The 21,756-nt window shown below is 35.7% G+C and overlaps 1 long non-coding RNA gene, 1 other non-coding gene and 1 pseudogene across 3 annotated transcripts in view; 1 reads left to right on the top strand and 2 right to left on the bottom strand.

The window, feature by feature from the left end:
* The window catches only part of LOC144374832 (uncharacterized), a 74,518-nt gene that overhangs the window by 24,886 nt on the left and 27,876 nt on the right, over positions 1 to 21,756 (bottom strand). The window lies entirely within an intron of this gene.
* LOC144374831 (transport and Golgi organization protein 1 homolog) overlaps positions 1 to 21,756 on the top strand; it is a 167,514-nt pseudogene that overhangs the window by 122,961 nt on the left and 22,797 nt on the right. Inside the window, exons 5-7 of the transcript XR_013434099.1 lie at positions 4,947 to 5,033; positions 6,777 to 7,062; positions 9,198 to 9,343. The product of XR_013434099.1 is annotated as a transport and Golgi organization protein 1 homolog (transcript). The remainder of the gene's footprint in view (positions 1 to 4,946; positions 5,034 to 6,776; positions 7,063 to 9,197; positions 9,344 to 21,756) is intronic.
* On the bottom strand, positions 12,371 to 12,477 carry LOC144374836 (U6 spliceosomal RNA). The gene has a single exon (XR_013434104.1). It is a non-coding gene; the product is annotated as a U6 spliceosomal RNA (small nuclear RNA).

Here is a 21,756-nt window from a genome sequence, read left to right as displayed (position 1 = left end):
CCTTGCCAGCGTACCCCATGTTAAATGGATTTCGCTGTTGACATTGCATGTAAGGTGACCTTGCTCAAGGACCAAGGCAGATCCGGGTTTAGAGCTGATCAGGTTTGAGGAAGTATCCCACTCCTTAGGGTGTTCCCGGTTTAAGACAAAAGGAGTTTTAGGGAAGTTGGAGGTTGAAGATGATTGCTGTTGGGAGTAGGGCATGCTTGCAGCCTGAGTTCCCGCTGAGTTCTCCTGGAGAAAAAGTTTTTAGGAGGTGAATTGTTCGGGAGATTGGATTGCCCCTGAACCTTGTGTGGAGGCGGTGTGAGTCGGGAATAAAGAATTGCTGTTTGAATCTACAAGGCTGTGAGTGCCTCCTGATTCTGTGCCCAGCCAACACTGCAGCATTAATTTTCTCCCCCCTTCTGATTAATTAAACAACAAGCAATGTGGCTAAAGGATTGTGCCTGGTAGGTTGTTCAATTCAACATATGGTTCTTACCCGTCATGGGAGAACTGACCTTTAGACGTCAGTTTCCTGTCTTGCGTTGAATCCACTGCAACCAGATCAACCCGTCACTGACTACCAGTCCAGCATTCATCCATGCTTGTGGATAGGCCTAAGCACCAGTGTGGGGGGGTGAGGTTCTTGCCTCACCTCTGTTGGCCCCCAAATTTAACCTTGGTGCCAGTGGGGGGGGTGAGGTTCTTGCCTCACCTCTGTTGGCCCCCAAATTTAACCTTGGTGCCAGTGGGGGGGGGTGAGGTTCTTGCCTCACCTCTGTTGGCCCCCAAATTTTAGACTATCACTAGTAGAAGGGAGGAGGATAGAGAAATGCCACGACACCAAGCCAATTGACGGCTCCTTTGGAAAAATTGTGTCACTGGTGACACCATCAGCAAAGATGCCAGCATTACCACAATTAACATGGGGTGCGCTGGCAAGGAAATTGCATCACTGGTGACACCATCAGCAAGGATATGCCAGCAGTACCACAATTCGCTGCACCAGACGATAGTTCACAATGCATGCAACTCATATATAGTCCAGGCAAGTTCTGCAAGCAGTTCAAATCGGAGGAGTCTATCAATATGTCCATTTCCTCCAAAAGTAAATCAAGTCCTTGATTGAGCATTACTTGTTGAGTTATATTCATTGATGCATCAGTTTATACAGTTTACTGTGATAGCTATCATAGAAGCTGTAGTTTGGTTTTCTTAGTCTTCACTGGCACTGGGATGGAGATGGGAATTCTGGCAATAATGTTAAAGAGACATTATCCTGAACAGAATTATTAAATATAATGAAAAGGAAAAGTGAAAGTAAACAAACAGATCTGTTAATCACCTTTAAAAACAATAGTAAGCAAACAGTTCTGTTAACCACCTTTGAAAACAGTCATTAACAGCTGTTTACCTAATTTAGATTAAACCACTTAAATCACGTGAATAAAAAAAAAGAAAATTCGGATCCATTTTTTCATGAGCGCTCCTCATATAAAAATATGGACATACACACATACTGACATGCAACACAAAACAGTGCACACAGAACATACAACACATAAGACAATAATAACAGCCTTGTAGCTTTACCTAGGTAAAATCTCCATTGCAATGTTTAAAAACTCCACAGTCAAAAAATAAAACACAGTCAAAAAACAAAGCTGATCAGAAAAACATTAACCTAGGTTTGTATGAGCTCAAAAAATAAAATAGAACTTTATGATGTGGGAAAAATGCAATAATAAAATAGATATTGAAAAAAGGCACCGTGGTTAATCACTGTCGCAGATGTAAGAATAGCCAAGCTGGAGCTCTGGATATCAGCTGTTATGGATTTGAGTCAAATTATCTTCTTTTTGGTCTGTAGAAATTGTTTTCGTTAGTGTCTCTGGAATCTAAATCGGCTGCTGTTCTCCCTGTGGAAACACAAAAACAGAACCCCGACTCCAGACAAACACTGGATCAGGAGCTTTCCAATGTCCTGTTAGAATATCTTTCCAAAGTACCTTAGGCTTATGTACATTTTTTTGGATACATATGTCTTTCCACAGCATTAAGTCCTGATGAATCCAAATTTAAAAAGTTTAGAGTAAAAAAAGGGTTATTTTAAGTTCATCTTTGGGGGTATATACCCCTTTAAGATCCTTTTAAATTTAAGTCTTTCAAAAGCATTTTGCCTTAGTTTTTAGAATTACTTTAGTCCTTTTAATTTTTAGATGTGGTTTGAAACCATAGTTGTCTTAGCCTTTTGTATTTTCTATCTGAAATACCTTTACTTGACATTTTTAACCATTTTCTATTTTATTTCTATCTTCTAGTTTTCTTCTAAGGTTTTTATATTTACCCTTAGTTGCTTTCTTCTCTCCTAGTTTTCTTTTGTTTCCTATTTTGTGGGTATAAAATTCTTGTCTTTCTACATCTTTTTATCTTCCTATATCTTTTTTACCTTTCTACATCTTCTCTCTTTTTTTTTACCTTTTTGTACTTCTGTTTTTGAAGTTTTCCACTTCAAATTTTTAATCTTCTTTATCTAAATCTTTTATCTTATTATCTTCCCATTTTCATGGGCTATATTTTTTTTTCCTCCATCATGAAGGCATCTTAACCACCTTCAATTTAACCTTTTAAAGCTTTTTGCAATGTACTTAGGCATTTTATAACTTTTTACTTTAACAAACAAAGATTATCTCATCTCCCTCTTTTTAGTTTAATAAGTACATTTTAATAGTTTGATGAGTAAAGCAATTTTTTTTTCCCGCCATGAGGGTATCTCAACAACCTTCAATTTAACCTTTTAAAGCATTTCATTTATCATCTATACTGTACTTTTAAATGTACTTTTTCACCACCTACAGCTTCACTCTTTTAAACGAGGCTTAGATTTTGTTTAAATCGCTTAATATTAGTTTACATGGCTGCCCTTCAACCAAAGGCTCTTTTTTACTCCATTAAGAAGCTTTTTCTCAATCTTCCATGTACAAATACCTTTTTTTCTTTCTACCTTTCTCAAGCTTTTAAATTAAGTCTAGTTTCCTGAAAATCTTTTTAAATGACATTTTACAACTTTTCACTTTACCACACAGAGATTATCTCAACTAGAAACATTTCTTTTTCCTTTAACCTTTTATATTAAAATATATTTCCACATCTTGAATCTTTTTATATCTCTTTTTTAACCATTAACCCTTTTTATAAATTCACATTCTAAAACAACCCTTATAAAATTACTCCACTTTAATAAGATGAAATACTTTCATGTTTTTTAAGGTACTGTTATACTGTAATTGAAACCCAGCTGAAACTTCTTATACTCTCTGTATATAAATTACACATGATAGAATCTTAACACTTAGTAACCTTGTTTCAGCAAAGACACAGACCAAAGCAATATTAAACATTTTTCCATTTGCCAATTTATGAAAACACACATAATGTTTAAATATATTACCTTATGGAACTTAATAAGTAAAGAGTACTTGATTTCATATTTAGTGGTTGATATTTTAACATTTTAGCTTTGTAAATAAATCAGCTGTCTGTAAAAACTAAGACAAGTATAGTGAACAGAACTAGCCATCTCTTTCTTGTTGAAGAAAAATCCTTCTACAGGATACCATAATGGTCCCATTGATATACTTAATAACTCATCTTTATAAAGCCATGGGCTACATTTTTGTATTGTATCAACATATGCCATAGTTTTTCTTGGTCTTACTGGGGTACCTTCTTCCTCTAACAATTTTTCTTCCTCAGAGGCGAACAACTTCAAACCTTGAGTCAACCATTTTTCCCAGTTTTCCTGAGAAAGTTTTAGGAACAGGCCACTTGAAATGAAAACAAAATAAATCAAAACAAGAACACATTGTTTTTTGAAATGGTCACCCATTTTTTTGCTCTCCTTCAGGAGCGAGCAAATTCACTTACCCCCAAGCTTCAGACATCCCACGTATGGGCCACCATAATGCTGCAGTCTTGGCTGGGCACAGAATCAGGAGGCACTCACAGCCTTGTAGATTCAAACAGCAATTCTTTATTCCCGACTCACACCGCCTCCACACAGGTTCAGGGGCAATCCAATCTCCCGAACAATACATCTCCTAAAAACTTTTTCTCCAGGAGAACTCAGCTGGAACTCAGGCTGCAAGCATGCCCTACTCCCAACAGCAATCATCTTCAACCTCCAACTTCCCTAAAACTCCTTTTGTCTTAAACCGGGAACACCCTAAGGAGTGGGATACTTCCTCAAACCTGATCAGCTCTAAACCCGGATCTGCCTTGGTCCTTGAGCAAGGTCACCTTACATGTAATGTCAACAGCGAAATCCATTTAACATGGGGTACGCTGGCAAGGAAATTTTGAAGCTTCATTCCTACTTGACAATGGCCCTCAGCACTCCCCAAGTGCTTGTAAAAGTAGATTTGGACAAAGCTAGGAAAGCATATACTATCAATACATCTGCTATAGTGGTAATACATTCTAGAGATTTTTGTATTATTTTTACATATTAATTTTTATGACTATTGTGTATTGGTTAAGAAAGACATAAATATTGGTTTATGAGCAATGCTACAAAATGTACAGGTAAATTGTTGCTAGAGGTTATTTGGAATTGCATTTATAACCAGCTTTGATTTACATAGTTTTAACCATATAGTATCCAATAATCTTCTATGCAGATCTTTTATTTACTTCAGAAGTCTTAACTTTATATGCTCTGTGTTGAGAATTAAGCTAAATGTAAAAAAGAAAACTTCAGTGGTTGGAAATGTTGCTTTAATAGTTCTGTACTTAATTTTTATTTGGAATAATATTCTCAGTGTAATTGTTATAGCAACTTTCTTTCTTGGTTATACCATATACCTATCTATTATGTGTATATTTCCTGCCACTTCTGAGAAATCTCTTATTTATATTCCTTGTACAGAATTTATTTGATATTTGTCTCTTTTGCACTATAGGTTGGCCGTATGTTTGGATACTTTCCAAAAGATTTCATCAAGGTAGTTCGTGGATATATTAAAGAAGAGCTACAAATTCCAACAGATGTAAGTTATGGATTTCTTTTTTGTTCTCAATTGTAAACTGGCTTATAAATCCATCAGTTATATTCAGTTAACTGCTTCTGAATGTTTTATAATGTGTTTGGGGGGCAATCTAACATTTGTGTGTCAGATTTTCATTTGAAATCAGACTACCTGTAAAAAAAAAAAAGTTTGAAAGGCATTCAAGGGTGATTATATTATAATCTGAGAGTTGTCTAATATATTGAAACAGATATTCTAAGAGGCAAATAATTTCATTTTACAGGCAAATCTCATTGGATAGTTATTAGACATTTTAAGTATATTTAGGTTAAATTAATAAACTCTAACTTTTATACTAGGTTAGAAATATGTACTTACAAAGGTTTTCTTATTCTTAGTCATATATGGGATCATCATAGTCATGTTATAGATTTGGAAAAGGGGACCTGAGCATTTCAGGTGATGTTCAGTCTCAGATCTTTTAAGGCCCCAACTGCTTCCTTTATACAACATTCCTGTATGGTGCTCTGACTTAAATTGATTTTGTGACTGAAAGGATTTCGTGTTCTAGAATTCTCACTTCAGCTGATTATTTTCTAGAGTTTTAAATTGTATAGTAATTGATGCCTACCAACACTGAAACATCTTTGGACAGCTCTTTGTAGTGGCTGTAGAATATGCAAGCTGCTAGGCTAGGACAGTTCTTAGATTAGATGGACTGAATGGATAAAGTCATCCTGTTTGTTGTTGCTGTTCCTAAAATTTCTTTATAATCTCGGGGGCCATAAAATCACTTCTGTTGCTTGTTGGACTTCATTGTTGGTAAAGAGAGTTCTTGGGATTTAAGCTGTGACAGCAGTTCACTGATTACAGAGAACTCATTTGTTTTGAACTCTGCCTTCTTATGGTATTTCCCATTACATGCATCCCTCATGGCTTAGAAATGCATGTGATGAGGAGAGGAAATCACTCATCCCTACTACGTTGAACTGCCTCCCCCACCCCCGGAACCCCCGCAGAATATTATGGAGATTTAATTAGGAATGGAAATTTTTTAAAAACATGTCCATTCATACTGTGGCTCCTTTTATATCAATTTGCTTACTAGTAGCAAGAAGGAAGACTAGATAATATACACATAATCCTGAGAGATCTTAGTGACTGTGAAACCCTGATGAAGAGAAAGGTGTATACCTTGTTGAATCTTGTTTTCAGTTTGTTCTTGTGGTAATAGTAATGTGAGGAGCCTCCTTAATATCATTCTTTATTCCATCCAATGTACTTGTATCTCAGTAAGATACTTTAAAACTGATTCATCTTTCTCAAGGCTGCAGGATCTTCCAGCTTCTCCTGAGCAAATGATTAAGAGTTAAATTTCTGAAACATAGGTGTAGATATTAAGAGCTGGAGGATCCTATAAGTGATACCTTGCCTTTCCCTACTTATGTTCAGAGCAAATTGAGAGAGACCCAAGAGTCAGGCAGTTGGAGACCAAATTGTCACCATTTTTACTCGTTATGCTTTTTAAAGAATATGACCCATGTTAAAAAAAGAAAGAAAGAAAGAATAGACTTTCTAACACTGTAGTCTAGAAAAAGACAGATTTACTCAGCCATAGATGGAGTTAGGCAGTGGGGGTTGGAGGAGGGTAATCTGGTTGACCTCAAAGATTCTTTAGAACCAATCCTGAATTTGGGAGCGTGGATGAGTTTGCTTTTGTGATACTTTGTTATTGACACATTAATGGTTTTCTTTTCCTTTTAGGAGACAGATTTTGTTTGTTTTGATGTTGGAGGAGATGATTTTGATAATTATAATGTAGAAGAACTTCTAGAATTTTGGGAATTGTATGATTCTGCAAATGAAGATTCTGAGAAAGCTATAGAAAAAGTGGGACAATTTCCTGAAGTCTCCCAGGATGTTGAACCTGAACCTAAACCAGTAGTAGCAAACTCACAAGAAATTGAAAGTGCATTCTCAGAAAACACTGTGGATCTTGAGGAACAATTTTTGGCTCAGAAGAACCATCCTCATGCAGATAGTCAAACAGGTAATGCTCAGGGTGAACAAACTTCATTTGAACTTTTTGAAGAAATACTACCAGATAAATTGAAAGTGCCAGAAAGTGAAAAAAACAAAACCAGCAACATTTCTCAGGTCTCAAACGAACAGGAGAAGACTGATGCTTATAAACTTTTTGCTGAGGGCCATTACCAAGTAGGAATGACGCATCGAAATTTCCTTGCCAATCGTACCCCATGCTGCTTAGAGGACATTCGATGGAACATTGCATGCATGCTTTAATAAGGTGACCTTGCTCAAGGACCAAGGCGGATTCGGGTTTAGAGCTGATCAGGTTTGAGGAAGTAACCGGCTCCTTGAGTTTAAGGCGTTGCCAGTTTAAGATAATGGGTTTTAGGGAAGTTGGAAGTTGAAGATTATTGCTGGGATTAGGGTGTTCCTGCTGCTTGTTCCCGTTGAGTTCTCGTGAGATTAAAATGGGATTTGGAGAGAGCCTCGTGGGGTAGGTGGTTGGTGCGGGAGACGGCAGAACGCGTTTGCCCCTGGACCTGTGTGGAGGTGGTGTGAGAGCTGGAATAAAGAATTGCTGTTTGAACCTACAAAGCTGTGAGTGCCTCGTGATTCTGGTGCCAAGCCGAGACATTGGCCTTGGCAACTTTTGAAAAAAGAAATCAATCCTTATCTAGAAACCAAAGAAAACAAACAAGAAATGAGTATAATTTGGAAGATTTTAAAGAAAACTGAAACCACAGCCAAAAGGGTAGACATGATGGACAAGGAACGAGGTGATATGGAAATGGGAAAGGAGGAAAGTCCTCTGGCAGATGAGGAAGCCCAGGGACTCTTTGACAGAAGTGACGAGGAAAACACTCAGACTTCAGGGATAAGTGAAGTATTTCAGGATAAAGATTCTGACGATCTTGAAAAAGACAACCCTAAGGAACATCTGAACACTTTAGGGTCTACAGAAAAAGCTACTGGAAAAGAAACCTCAAAAGAGGACCTTGAGGACATAGGGCATATCACAGACGCAAAAAGCCAGGGTCCTGCTTCTTCAGACCTTGAAGATGATATATTCCCACAGAGTCCACATATAGCCCTAAAGCCAGAGCTTAGCAATCAGGAGGAAGACTTGCCCATAATCCGCAGCTTCTTTATAGAACAAAAGTCCTTGCAACACTTCCTGAAGTACATTAATGTCCAAGAACTGGAAGCCATGTTGCAAGAAATGTCTTTAAAGCTGAAGTCAGCACAGCAGGAGAGCCTGCCCTTTAACCTAATGCCCTATTATCTAGAAAAAGTTCTAGATAAGGTCCTCCGTGCCTCTGAGTCACACATTTTGAGCGTAGCAGAGCAAATGCTTGATAATCGTATGAATGATAATACAGACTCAGGAATAAAGGAAAGTAACATATTTGAAGAGGCTGCAGTGCTTGATGATATCCAAGACTTGATCTATTTTGTGAGGTACAAGCACTCCACAGTGGAGGAGACTGTTCCATTGATAACAGTGCCTCCTCTAGAGGAAATCTGGGCTAACGCTGAAGGTAAATACCTGCCTGCGGCTTGGGCTGGAGAAAAGGAGTTGTTCTTCCAGATGTTTTCGTGTATTATTGTAAAGTTCTGTTCAGTTTCCATGTGCCTAAAGGAGAAAGAAGGCTGACTCAGGAGCCCCATATGTTCCTTTATTCATTCTTTTGGGCTACAGTATGAAAGGATATTGCTTATTCTTTTTTTCCTTTAGGACAGTTGGGATTGGTTTGCATGTTCAATAAGAAATTTTATAAAAAGCAAAAGAGAAAGATATAAATGAGAAACTAATGCACAAAAGTAGACCTGTTAACAGTACACATTTTATGTTAAAATTATAAAAGGGCTTTATTAAACATAATTTCTTAATCATAAAATACCTGTACTAGATCATGTGGGTGTGGAGTGACTAGCATAACCTTTTTTTTTAGTATTTAATCTCTTTTTATGTGATGCTGAGGATTGAACCCAGTGCCTCACCTGCACTAGGCAAGTGTTCTACCAGTGACTCACCTGCACTAGGCACTGTGACTCATATATTTAGTGAAACACTCGATGAATATTGAAACTGAAGAGAGACAGTTTTTATTCTATAGCATAAAATAAAATAGCCATTTCCCCTTTCAATTTTAGAGCTACTTATAACAGGAGGTACTCCTGTTGATGCTGCTGATACAGAAAACCAACTAGAGATAAAGGTCGAAGAGCCAGCAGATGCCACCCTTTTGGACAACATACTTTTCTTGTTATATTCATTCTTGCTTTATTTGTCTAAGATGGTAAGTTTGACATAGTTTCTTCAGTTAGAATGTTGATTATTTATTAGTTTTTAAGTGGCTTCTGGTCATGAAGTGAAAAACTTAAAATGTCTTTATGAAAATGACTCTTGACCCTTTGAGTAGATAGCTCCTGAAACAAAAGCCATAGGGGTGTGGCTTTATTGGCTACTTGGTTTAGCACATGAGGAAGATTTGCTGTCTACCAAGGCTGGACATTTGCACACCTGTAAAAACTTTGTTCTTCCTTTCAGAACCTTTCATTCTGGCAGGGAGATAACAGCATTCACTTGAAACACAATAAGATAATGGCAGAAAGAGAGGTATTTATTCGATGGTAGAACATTATTGTCCATAAATGCATTTATTATGGTTGGAAGGGTGATCAGTAAGGTCAGAAAGTGGTTGAGATGTGTTTGAAGCACAGGCAAAGGGCAAACAGGAGTCTGACATGTGGTTTGTTGTTGATTAGACACGCTGGGGTGGTGGGGGAAGCTGGCAGTCAGAAGAAATGTGTTCAGAGAAATGGAAACATGAAGAAAGGATATTTGGGGAGGGCAGGAGAATGTGAATAGTTGGTGTTGTAAAGTGTGAAGTTGGAGGGGGATGGGCCTGTTGGAGAGGCCAGCAAATCTTAAAGGAAGTCATGAGCCAAAGTAGCATTAGACCATTAATAGTGGGGATCCTTAGAAAGTTTTAAGAATGAAAGGAATTAGGTTAGATCTGTTTCTTAGAAAGAGTCACTCAAGGCTGATCTTTCTAAAGAAAATCATGATCCAAACAAGACATTTAAACTGTCTAGAAGCTTATCTAAGCATTTTAGGACTTACCTCCCCCCTATTGGTATTTGTTGATATTGGACTTTTAGAGTTTAATTATAGGAATGAGAAAGCTTTTAGAGGTTGGAGGATAAGATGGTCCTAGGGCCATTGTGACAGTAATCCTCCTCAACTGAAGTTGTTTCCTGTAGGTTGTGTTATTTCAAGGCTTGTGTAAGAAAGATAATGTTGTTGTTTTCCTTGTAAAATGTATAGATTTTGAAGCCAGGTAGATCTGGTTTCAAATCCCAAGGTTATCATTTAGACGTTTGGGCAAATAACTAAACTTTTGAAAAAAGTTTTCCTCATCTGAAAAATGTAGATAATGCTTACTCCAATCATAAGAATTAAATGATTTGACAAGGTAAAATGTCTGGTGAGGTGTCAGGCATTTTGAAGGGTTTTACCCCTACACACGCCCTAATTCTCATGTAGACAGTCAGAAGGTGGTATAAAGACAATGAATACCTGGGGAGGAAAGACCACCAGGGTGGAAAAGATGTGGTGGGGAGAAACAAATCATTTTTCAGTTGGCTCCATGTTTGTTCATGATGGTGGCAGCCACCTGGGTAAGGGGAATATACGAGCCAGGCAGTTAGAATAATTATATTTCCAGTGATTAAAGCAGTCTTCCACAGTCATAATTTGATTATCAGAATGAATCAGCATCACTTAGAAAGTTAACAGCCTCACGATATGGGAAGGATTTCTTTATTCATATTTTTAGGTATGCACAGAGCCCTCCTCTAGGTCTAGGTCAGGGGACATGAATGTGGTGCAGGTATGGTCAGTGATTGTACGGTGATAGGTAAGACATAGACGTGAGTGGCAAAGAAGAGGCACAATGTTAGGAGACTGATTTGAAAGGAGATTTCAAAAAGGCATTTTGATGGCCCAGTATGTACAGGACATTGTGCGAGGACTAAAAGACTCTAACAGGTGTAAGGCATGATTGTGATTTTTGAAAGCCTTAAGAAAAGGACTTAACAAATATATGCAAAAATTATGAACAAGTCAATGTAAAATCTTAAACAAGTAGTATGATATCTGATAGGACTGGAGAGTAATAGGCTCTGATGTGTTTGGGAGATGTGCACCAATCAGATTCATTGATCAATGGAATCCTAGCAGAATCTTAGTGTTAGAAGAAACCTTGGAAGGCTGTTAGTCTGGTTTCTCACTCATTGCTATTATTTTCTTTACTATGGCCCTGACGAATAGTTATGAGGCCTGTACACCAGTATTTCCTAGCATGAGTCACTCTCTTACAAGGCTATATGTTCTTCTGTTGTCTAGTTCATCCTTGTATTGACTCCAAATTTTCCTCCACATGATTTCCTCTATAAAATTGAATTATTTTCTACATAGAAATCCTTCAAATATTTGAAGTTATATCTTAATTTAAAAATTATTTTTAGTATTTTTATCATGGAAACTTTCAAATAAGAGCAGAGAGAATAGTAGGGGACTATAGGTAACCATAACATACTGTATATTTTAGAATACTAGAAGAAAAGATTGTGAAAGTTTTACCATAAAGAAATGATGTTTGAGGAGGTAGATATATTTAACTGATTTAAACGTTACATAGTGTATGCATGCATCAAAATGTCATGTTACCTACTTCAATAATTATAATGTTTGTTTCTATGTAATAGTTAAAAAATAAATTTAATTAGAAAAGCTTTAAAGAAAAGCATAGAGAATAGTATAATGAACCCACAGGCCATCACACAACTTAACAGTAATTCCTTGATAGCCAATATCAGTGAGTTTTTTAAATTTGTTCTAATTGGTTATACATGATAGCAGAATGCATTTCAATTCATTGTATATAAATGGAACAAACTTTTCCTAGTTGTACACAACACGTGTAGTCCTACATGTACCTCGGGTAATGAGGTTCATCTCATTCCACCATCTTTCCTATCCCTCTGCCCCCTCACCTGTCCTACCTCCCCTTTGCCCAAAGTTTCTCCATTCTTTCCATGCCCCTTACCACCCACCTCACCCCCACTATGGGTCAGCATCCACTTTCAGAGAGAACATACAGCTTTTGGTTTTTGGGATTGGCTTACTTCCCTTAACCTGATATTCCCATTCACCCGCAGATGCCATAATTTTTTTCTCTTTTAATGCTATAAGAAATATTCCATTTCACATATGTACCACAGTTTCTTTATCCATTCATCTGCTGAAGGGTTGGTTCCACAAAACTATGGAATGCTTCACAAATGTGGGTGTCATCCTTGCTCGGGGACTATGCTAATTTTTTCTGTATTGTTCCAATTTTAGTATATGTGCTGCCAAAGCAAGCACACTCTGAGTTTTAACAAATGTAGATACCCATGTAAAAACTACCATAATCAAGATATAGAACAGTTTTTTATTCACTAGAAAAGGGGTTTCCTTGGGATCCTTCCCAGTGAGTGCATTCACCACCTGTTCCAGGCAACCATTGATAACTTTTTTTTAAAACTATAGATTCATTTTTCCTACAGTACTGTTTCATATATATGCCACTATAAGTGGACTCATATCTAGGAGTGCAATTGCCTCCTACGTTTAATGTATGTTTTTATCTTATGTGATACTGTCAAGCCATGCTAAAAAATGACCACAATCATTTTATACTTCCACCAGCAATTTAGGAGACTTCCACTTGACTTCATCTTCACTAGCACTTGGGCCATTCTAGTGGGTATGTCTTTGTGAGTTTATTTCCTGATAATTAATGATATTGAGTGAACTTTTTTTTTTCTTTTGAGATAGGGTCTCACTAACTTCCTTAGGCCCTTGATAAGTTGCCAGCCTCAAACTTGGGATCTTCCTGCCTCAACCTGGGATTGATTGCTGGGATTACAGATATGTGCCATGATGCCAGGATCAAATACTTCTTCATGAGCTTGTTGACCATACTGTTTTTGTACGTCAACTCTCTCTGGCTAGCTGGAATCCAGACTTCTCCCAGCTCAGTGCCAACTGTGGGATTGGTTAGCTTATAGTTGTTTTTGGCCCTCACAGGTACTGCTTAGAATGTAGCCCCAAACTGAAGACCACCTCCATGCAGATTTCTGGAACTCTTTTTCTTTGTGGCTCCCATGTTTCTGGTAGTTTTCTCTACATATTTTTGGCTGCTTAATCTCCTGGAACTCTGGTCTCTCTCTCCTCAGTGAGTCTCTTGTGCCCCATTTGTGTTCCCCTTTTCAAACTGAGGTCTAGAGGGTGCCTCCAGGTAGAATGCTCACCTATTTGTTCTCCTGCTCTTAGGGGTGACAGTCGCATGTTCCTTGTGGCTTTCTATCTGAAAAATAGCTCTTTAAAAATCTTTTTTGACTGGGCATGATGGCACATGCCTTAATCCTAGTGGCTTGGGAGGCTGAGACAGGAGGATCACAAGTTCAAAGCCAAAAATGAGGTGCTAAGTAACTCAGTGAGACCCTGTCTCTAAATAAAATACAAAATGGGGCTGAGACTGGGGATGTGGCTCAGTGATCAAGTGCTCATGAGTTCAATCCCTGGTACCAATATATATATTCCAACTTTCTGGTTGCTTTCAGTGGGAGAACAAGTCTCATATAAGTTACTCTCTATTGATTTCTTTTTTTTTTTTGTAACTTTTTGCAATAATTGAAAAAAATATGTTTGTGGGACTTCTAGGATATATTGTACTTTGGGTGAATAAATGACATCCCCCTGGTACAACAATTTAACCTGTTTTCTCTATTGCCTTTTTTTTTTTTGGTGGTGGTGCTGGGGATTGAACCTCGGGCTCCATGCATTCTAGGCAAGTGCTGAGCTAACAACCTCAGCCTCTCTCTGTTGCTTTATATTTCTTGGAAATTGGTAGTCAGGTTTAGGTTCAATTCTGTTTCTTATGAAAACTTAATAGGAAATATTGCATTGACATCTGCATGTCCTCTCCTTTGATGTTGACTACTAGTCAACAGTGACCTTGGTGAGATTTGCTAATATATTACAGGTTGCAAAATAGCAATGGTCTGAATTGCTGGGATTTTTCTTTCTTCATTTAAAGGTTGGGATGCCTATACAAATAAAAATTTATGATTGATTATTCTTTCTTTTTTTTTGGTACTGGGGATTAAACTCAGGGGCACTTGGCTAGTGAGCCATATTCTCAGCCCTATTTTGTATTTTATTTATATACAGGGTCTCACTGAGTTGCTTAGCAATTCGCTTTTGCTGAGGCTGACTTTGAACTTGCTATCTTCCCTCCTCAGCCTCCCAAGCTACTGGGATTACAAGTGTGTGCCACAGCGCCTGGCTATGATTGATTATTCTTTACACAGATATTCGGTTTGTATAGTTAAGGCAGGAGATAAACATTTGATTCCTTTTCTTCATTTAAACACTTTTCAGAATAGTAAGGTATTATTCTAGCATTATCAAATGATACCCAAAGGGGCTTTTGAAATCTTTTTAACTTTTATTTAAGAGTCAATATGATGTCATGCATTTAAAAATATTTGATGTGTTTAATCCAGTTAGGAATAGTAATTGTTCTTACCTGATGCTCAATTTCTCCCCCTTTTGCCTTGTAGAAGCCTCTTTATCTTGGCTCCTGGGACCCTTTGCCACCACCTAGTGGTCATTTTTACCTGTTTCCCTTGCTTTTGAAGTATGAGATGTTCCAAGTTCATCTTAAACATTCCCTGTCCAGACCTTGAAGGAACTATTTCTCTAAAAGAACTTTGGTTTCTTTCAATAGGAAATGATATTTAGAGGCTACATTCCAAGTACTAGGATTGCTTATTGCTCAAATTGACTGTCATTTGTAAGCCTTTTTAGTGAACAAAGCTCAGAAATATGTGGGGATTTTTGATCATGTCATTTAGATAATTCCCATGAAAATTCAGTATGCTAGAGAGATTTTACTTCACTTCATCTATCTTAGATTTGTGTTTTCTTTCTCTGATGTTGGAGTTCCAGTTTTCAATGACATCAATATAATTGTTTACAGTCTTGTGCCACTTAATGACATTTTGGTCATTAGTGCATAATAATGGAGCTAAAAAATTCTTGTCACCTAGTATTTTTAATCTTTTTTATGTTTTGATATATTTAGATATATAAACATTTACAATGTTACAATTGTCTACAGAATTCAGTATAATAATATCTTATAGGTTTTTATCCCCAAAGCGATGATATACCATATATGAATACCTACGTGTGGAAATGGCTATATTTTCTAGGTTTGTATAAGTATACTCAATGATGTTTACACAGTGAAATTGCCTAAGATGTGTTTCTCAGAATTTATTCCCATTATTAAGCAACACACGACTATATTTATGTTGTTTAAAATACTTTCAGGAATGTATTCCTGAAATTAAATGAAATTCTCTTGTCTTTAAGCTATATCCCACTAAGGTATGTTTGAAATAATTCATTTCTGTGGTTTGTCACCAACATGATATCACAGGTTGTTTCTTTTTTGATTTCAATATTTAGGTGTTAATTTTTAAAGATTTTTTTGTTTATTTTACAATTATTTAAATATTTAGAAGAGCCAAAGTTAATTTGTGAAAATAAGTTGTTTCTGTTTTCTGGTACTGGTGATTTAACCCAGGGCTCCTATCCACTGAGCCACATACCTAGGCTCTTTATTTTTTATTTAGAGATAGTTCTCACTAAGTTGCGTAGGGACTTGCTAAGTTGCTGAGTCTAGCTTTGAACTTGTGATTCTCCTGCCTGATTTTGAAAGAACTCTAGCTTTTGTCCCAGTTCTGTCTACCCTGATGTTACTCTCTTTTATAGTTAACTTTAAAAATTTATTTCCTTATGCATTCTGCTATTAAAAAAATAAGCAAATGAGAAAAGGGATATGCAGCTCAGTGGTAGAGCACTTGCCTACCATACATGAGGCCATGTGTTCAATCCCCAGCACCATAAAAAGAAAAAGAAAAGCAAATGATTTTTACATCTAGCTATGATAGCTTTATATATGTACTGGCTTCACCTTCCCAACTGAAACAATTAAAATAAATATGAAAAAAAAACCCACAAACATATAAAATTTTAAGATCCAGTAACATTGAAGATCAAGCAACAAAGAATGATTCTGGAAACATAAAGAACAAATGCTATGAGCTCTTTAGTTGCCCCAGCTTTTACTATGTTAAGAGATTCCCAAGCCATGACAAAGAAGGGGAAGTCAGGCAGAACCAGAGGATACCATGAATTGAGAGATGGTGCTGAGATTCCAGGAAAACCAAAGTGACTAGAATTCACAGGGTGGAGTACCAAAAGAAGGTTGCTACATTGAGAGACAATTCTGGAAATCTGTGAAAGGCTCTCTGAGTGTTCAGCAGGGTATTGATCTGCACATAAGTGTGATGAAACTGCTTAGCAAGTCAGAGAAACCATCTTAAGTGATTAGAAGGAACAGGTCCTAACACAGGTACCAGAATAGCACCTGGAAAAAACTATCTAAGGAAGTTGGGTAGAATAATCAGAAGGGTGTTACCTCGGACTGACTATTACAATTTATGTCATACCTAACAAATATTCAGACCCAAGAGAATCAAATTGTTTCCAGTAATTTAATTGTATACGAAATATTAAGAATAGTAATTCGTAATGTATGGCATCGAATCAAAGCTTACCAGGCATGCAAAGAAGCAAGAAAAATACAATCCACAATGATGAGAAGAATCATCCAATCAAAGCCAACTGAGAACTATCGGAGATGTTAGAATGAGGTAATGGCATTTTTTAAAAAGTCATTACTACTATATTTCGTGTGTTAAAAAGGTAAAAAGAGATATAGAAGATATATTTTAAGAAAATCAGACTTCTAGAGTTGAAAATATATGATAAACACAGTGGATGGGATTAATGCCAGAATAAGCATTGTGATGAAATTGTTAGTGAACTTGAGGACATAGCAGGAGAAGTACCCCAAATGAAACAGGGAAAATTTCTTCTGTTAAAGAAAAGTGAACCAGAGCATCAGTGAGCTGTGGGACAGTTTCAAGTTGAGCGATGAGAGGTATTCAGAAAAATATTTTAAGAAATGATGGCCAAAAATTTGTAAAAACTGTACATCTGCAGATCCAAGATATTAAATGGGACTAGAGTACAAAAAGCATGAATAAAGCTATATCAAGGTATATTATATCATAAATAAATTGCTCAAAACCAGTGATAAAGAGCAATCTTAGCAGTTAGAGAAGACATTTATGTAGAGAAGAACTAAGGATGATATCAGATTTCTTGTCAGAAATTAGGCATAAGAGAATATAGTGGAGTGATACCTTTAATATATTTGAAGAGTAATAATGTTGGCCGATAATATCATGCCCAGTGAAATATCTTTCTAAAATGAAGACTTGTACTGACATACAAGCTGAAAGAATTCACCTACACTTGCACCAAGACAGCAGATGGAAATAATGGAATAAAGGAGTAAAGAACACTGAAAATGGTGACTGTGTGCATAAATATTTAAAATAATTTTTCTTATTTGAACATTTTAAAAAGTCATTGACTGTTTAAAGACAAATATCAGTGTAGTATGGGACTTAGAAAACACGTAAAGTAAAATACATGACAACAGTATAAATCTCAGAAGGGTAGTAACTATTGTAACGTTCTTATTGAATATGTGAAGTAATATAGTATCATCTGAAGGTAGATTGTGACAAATTAAAGACGTATATTCTAAACCCTGAAGCACTAAGATTAGAAAACAGAGTTATAGCTTAATAAGCCAATAGAGGAATCACTAATAATACCGATAGTGGTATTTCTGCAAAAGAAGACAGAAAGAAAAGAAAAAGAACAAAGAACAGAAGGAACAAATAGAAGATTATATTAAGCTTACACCTATGCACGGCAGTAATCCTATTAAGTGGAAAGTATCTAAATACATCAGTTAAAAACAGAGATTGTCATATTGCCTAAAGAAGCAAGACCCAAATAGATGTCTAAGGGAATAACACTGTAAATAGAAAGACACAAAGAAGTCAAAATTAAAATGATTGAAAAAGGTATCTCATGTTAAACACTAGTCAAAGGAAATCTGGAGTAGCTACATTAAACCAAAAGAGGTTGTGGGGCAAAATATATCATCAGGACTAAAGAAAGTTATTTCCTAATGATAAACGAATCAGTCAAGATTATATAATAAACCTAAATGCTTGTACTTTTAATATTAGACCTTCAAAATACATGAAGTATCAAAATTGATAGAATTATGAGGAAAGTGATGAATCCTATAGATTACATTTAGAGATTTCAATATCCTCTCCTCAGCAATTGGCAGAAAACAAAAAATAAAAGTAAGGTTGTAGAAAGTGTGAATGACATAATCAATCCATCCATTTGAAATTAATTGTCATTTATAGAAAACCCCCAAGGAGCTTAGTGCACATGGAACATTTACCAAGATAAACTATATTCTGGATCTTAAAAAAATTATCAGTAAATATAAAAGTATTCAAAGTCAGGCAAAGTTTATTCTCTGAACACAATAAAATGAGAAATCAATAATGGAAAAATCTGGAAAATTCTCAAATATTTGAAAACTTAAGTGCCAGGCTGCTATCTGCTATCTATCTATATCTATATCTATATAGATATCTATATCTATATCTATATCTATATCTATATCTGTATCTATCTATCATATATATATATTTGGTATAAATGAACAACACAGTACATTTATTTTTATGTGGTGTTGGGGATCGAACCCAGTGCCTCACACATGTAAGGCAAGCACTTTACCACTGAGCTACAACCTTAGCCCCCACTGCTAAATAATTTTTGAGTCAAATAAATCAGAGAAGAAATTCATATTTTGAGTTGAATAAAACTGAAAACAACATATCCATTTGTGCAATGTCACTAAAGTGTTATTGAAAAATTTATAGCACTACCAGGCCCAAGATAGCTTTATTAAAAAAGAAGTCTCCAGTCATTGACTTAGTTCCTACTATGAGAAACTAGAAAAGGAAAAATAAGTTAATCTCCAAGTAAGCAAGAAAAAAAGATATAATAAAGACCATAAGTCAGTAAAATTTTAAAAAAAGGAAAATAAGAGAAAATCAATGAAACCCAAAGCTAGTTCTTTATGATGAATAAAATTGATCAACATCTAGTGAGGGAAATAAAAGAGGAGACACGGGTTACCAATATTCGCAATCAGAGAAGGGATATCACTACAGATTTCACAGATACTAGACTGATAATGGGGATATTATGAACAGTTTATGTTAATTAACTTGACAATTTAGATGAAATGAAGAAATTCTATTTAAGCCACAAATTGCAAAAGTTCACTCAAGAAAAACAGACAATTTCATAAACCTTGTTGACTATTAAAGAAATTGAAGGTATAGGTAAAAACCTTTCTACAAAGAAAAAAATATAAGACCAAGATAGCTTTATTGGTGATCCAATTAAACCTGTAAGGAAGAAATGATACTAATTCCTAATAGTAGTAGTAATACTAAACCCTTGTAGAATATTAAAGCAAGGAAATATTTCTCCTATGAATCCAGTGTTATCACTACACCAAACCAAGACAAAGATATAATAAGAAAAGAAAACCACATACCTCTCATGGGATCTTCAATGAATCTGTACAGAAATTCTAAACAAAAATTTAAGTCAAATACAACAATATGTAAAAGGAAAATACATCATAGACAAAAACTAGACGGATGATGGGGATTTATGTCAAGAATCCAAAATTTATTTAACATTTGAAAATCAATGAAATTTACCACATTGATGTACCTAAAAGCACAATCTTTGTGTTTAGCTTGAGAGATACAAAACAAGCATTTAAAAAATATAGCAGAGGGGGGAAATGTTGGGGAGTAATATTGGCCAAATTATATTGTTATTTTGTGTGCATGTACAAGTAGGTGACAATAAATCGCATCAACATGTAAAAAAAATCAGCCCTGATTATTATTTAAAAAAAATTTTTAGATGTTGATTGACTTTTATTTTATTCACTTATTTATATGCGGTGCTGAGATTTGAACCCATTGCCTCACACATGCTAGGCAAGTGCTTTACCACTGAGTATCAACCCCAGCCCCTCAGCATTGATTATTGATGTAGAAAAACAAACAACAAACTAGGAATAGAAGGGAGCTTAAAACATCCTCTGAAAAATGCAGCTAACCTCATACTTAATGGTTGATAATTGAATACTTTTCCCCAAGATCAGAAACCAAACAGAGATGTCTACTCTCATTACATCTATTCAGCATTGTACTGGGGTGCAGTAAGGAAATAGCTAGTATACTAAGGCAAGAAAAAGAAATAAAATGCACTCAGATTGGAAAGGAAGAAATAAAATTCTCTTTCTTTTCAGATAGCATGAATATATATAGATACAATCTGGTATGATCTAGAAAAAAGCTATTGTAAGGTTGACAGATAAAATTTACATCTAAAAGCAATTATATTTTCTATATATTAACAATGAATAATTAGAAATTGAAATTTTAAAGATTTCCATGTACAATAGAATAAAAATATGAAGTATTTAAACATAAACGTGGCAAAACTAAAATGTATATATTCAAAACTATAAAATATTGCTGATAGAATTTAAAGAGAACCTAAATGGAGAGATATACCTAATTTATGAGTCAGAAGACTAAGGTGTCCATTCATCCCAGTTTAATCACCAGAGTCAACATTATTCCAATCAAAATCCCTGCAGAGTTTTGTAGAAAATGACAAGCTGATTGCAACAGACCTAGAATACGTGGCTTCAAGACTTAATCTAGGGCTGGGGATGTAGCTCAGTGGTAGAGGACTTGCCTAGCATATGCAAGGTCCTGTGTTCAATCCCTAGTACCATATGAAGAGGAAAAAAAATATTCTAAAGCTACAGTAATCAGGATTGCAGACAAAACATATTGAAACAGAGCCAAGAATTCAGAGATAGATACACAATATATATGGCAACAGTCATTGACAAAGATGGAAAGACAAGTAGAGAATGGAAAGTTTTTTCAGCAAATTGTACTGAAATTACTGCATATATATATGCAAAATATTGATCCATGCCTTGCATTAGACACCTGAATTAACTCACAGACTTAAATATTAAACTCAAAACTACAAAACCTCTAGGAAAAAAAATAAGAGAAAAATTTTTGTTGAACTTAGGTTTGGCAATGATTTCTTAAATTTGACAACAAAAGCATTAAAAAGGATTTGACAGTGTGGGATTCATCAAACTAAAACCTCTGTAATTCAAAATACACTTTGAAGTCAATGAAATAGACAAAACACAAGCTGGGAGGAAATTCCTGTAAAGCATTTATCAAGACTTGCATCAAGGATATGTGAAGAACTCTTAGAACGCATTCGAAAAAATATAGTCCTGTAAAATAACACTTCATCAAAGAAGATAAACAGATAGTAAATACATTAAAAATGCTTGACATAATTATCAGGGAAATGCAATTTTGAAGCATAAGAGTTACCACTACACACTTATTAAATATCTAATATTAAAGACAATTGTGCTGAGTGGTTGGAGAAGAGATGGAGGAACTGGATGGGTACACAGTTGGTGGGGATATAAAGTGGTAGAATCAC

The sequence above is a fragment of the Ictidomys tridecemlineatus genome, unplaced genomic scaffold (genome assembly GCF_052094955.1).
Source record: "Ictidomys tridecemlineatus isolate mIctTri1 unplaced genomic scaffold, mIctTri1.hap1 Scaffold_90, whole genome shotgun sequence".
NCBI classification, from domain to species: domain Eukaryota; kingdom Metazoa; phylum Chordata; class Mammalia; order Rodentia; family Sciuridae; genus Ictidomys; species Ictidomys tridecemlineatus.
The sequence above is the reverse complement of the archived record's forward strand: the minus strand, read 5'-3'. Positions and strand labels throughout refer to the sequence as shown.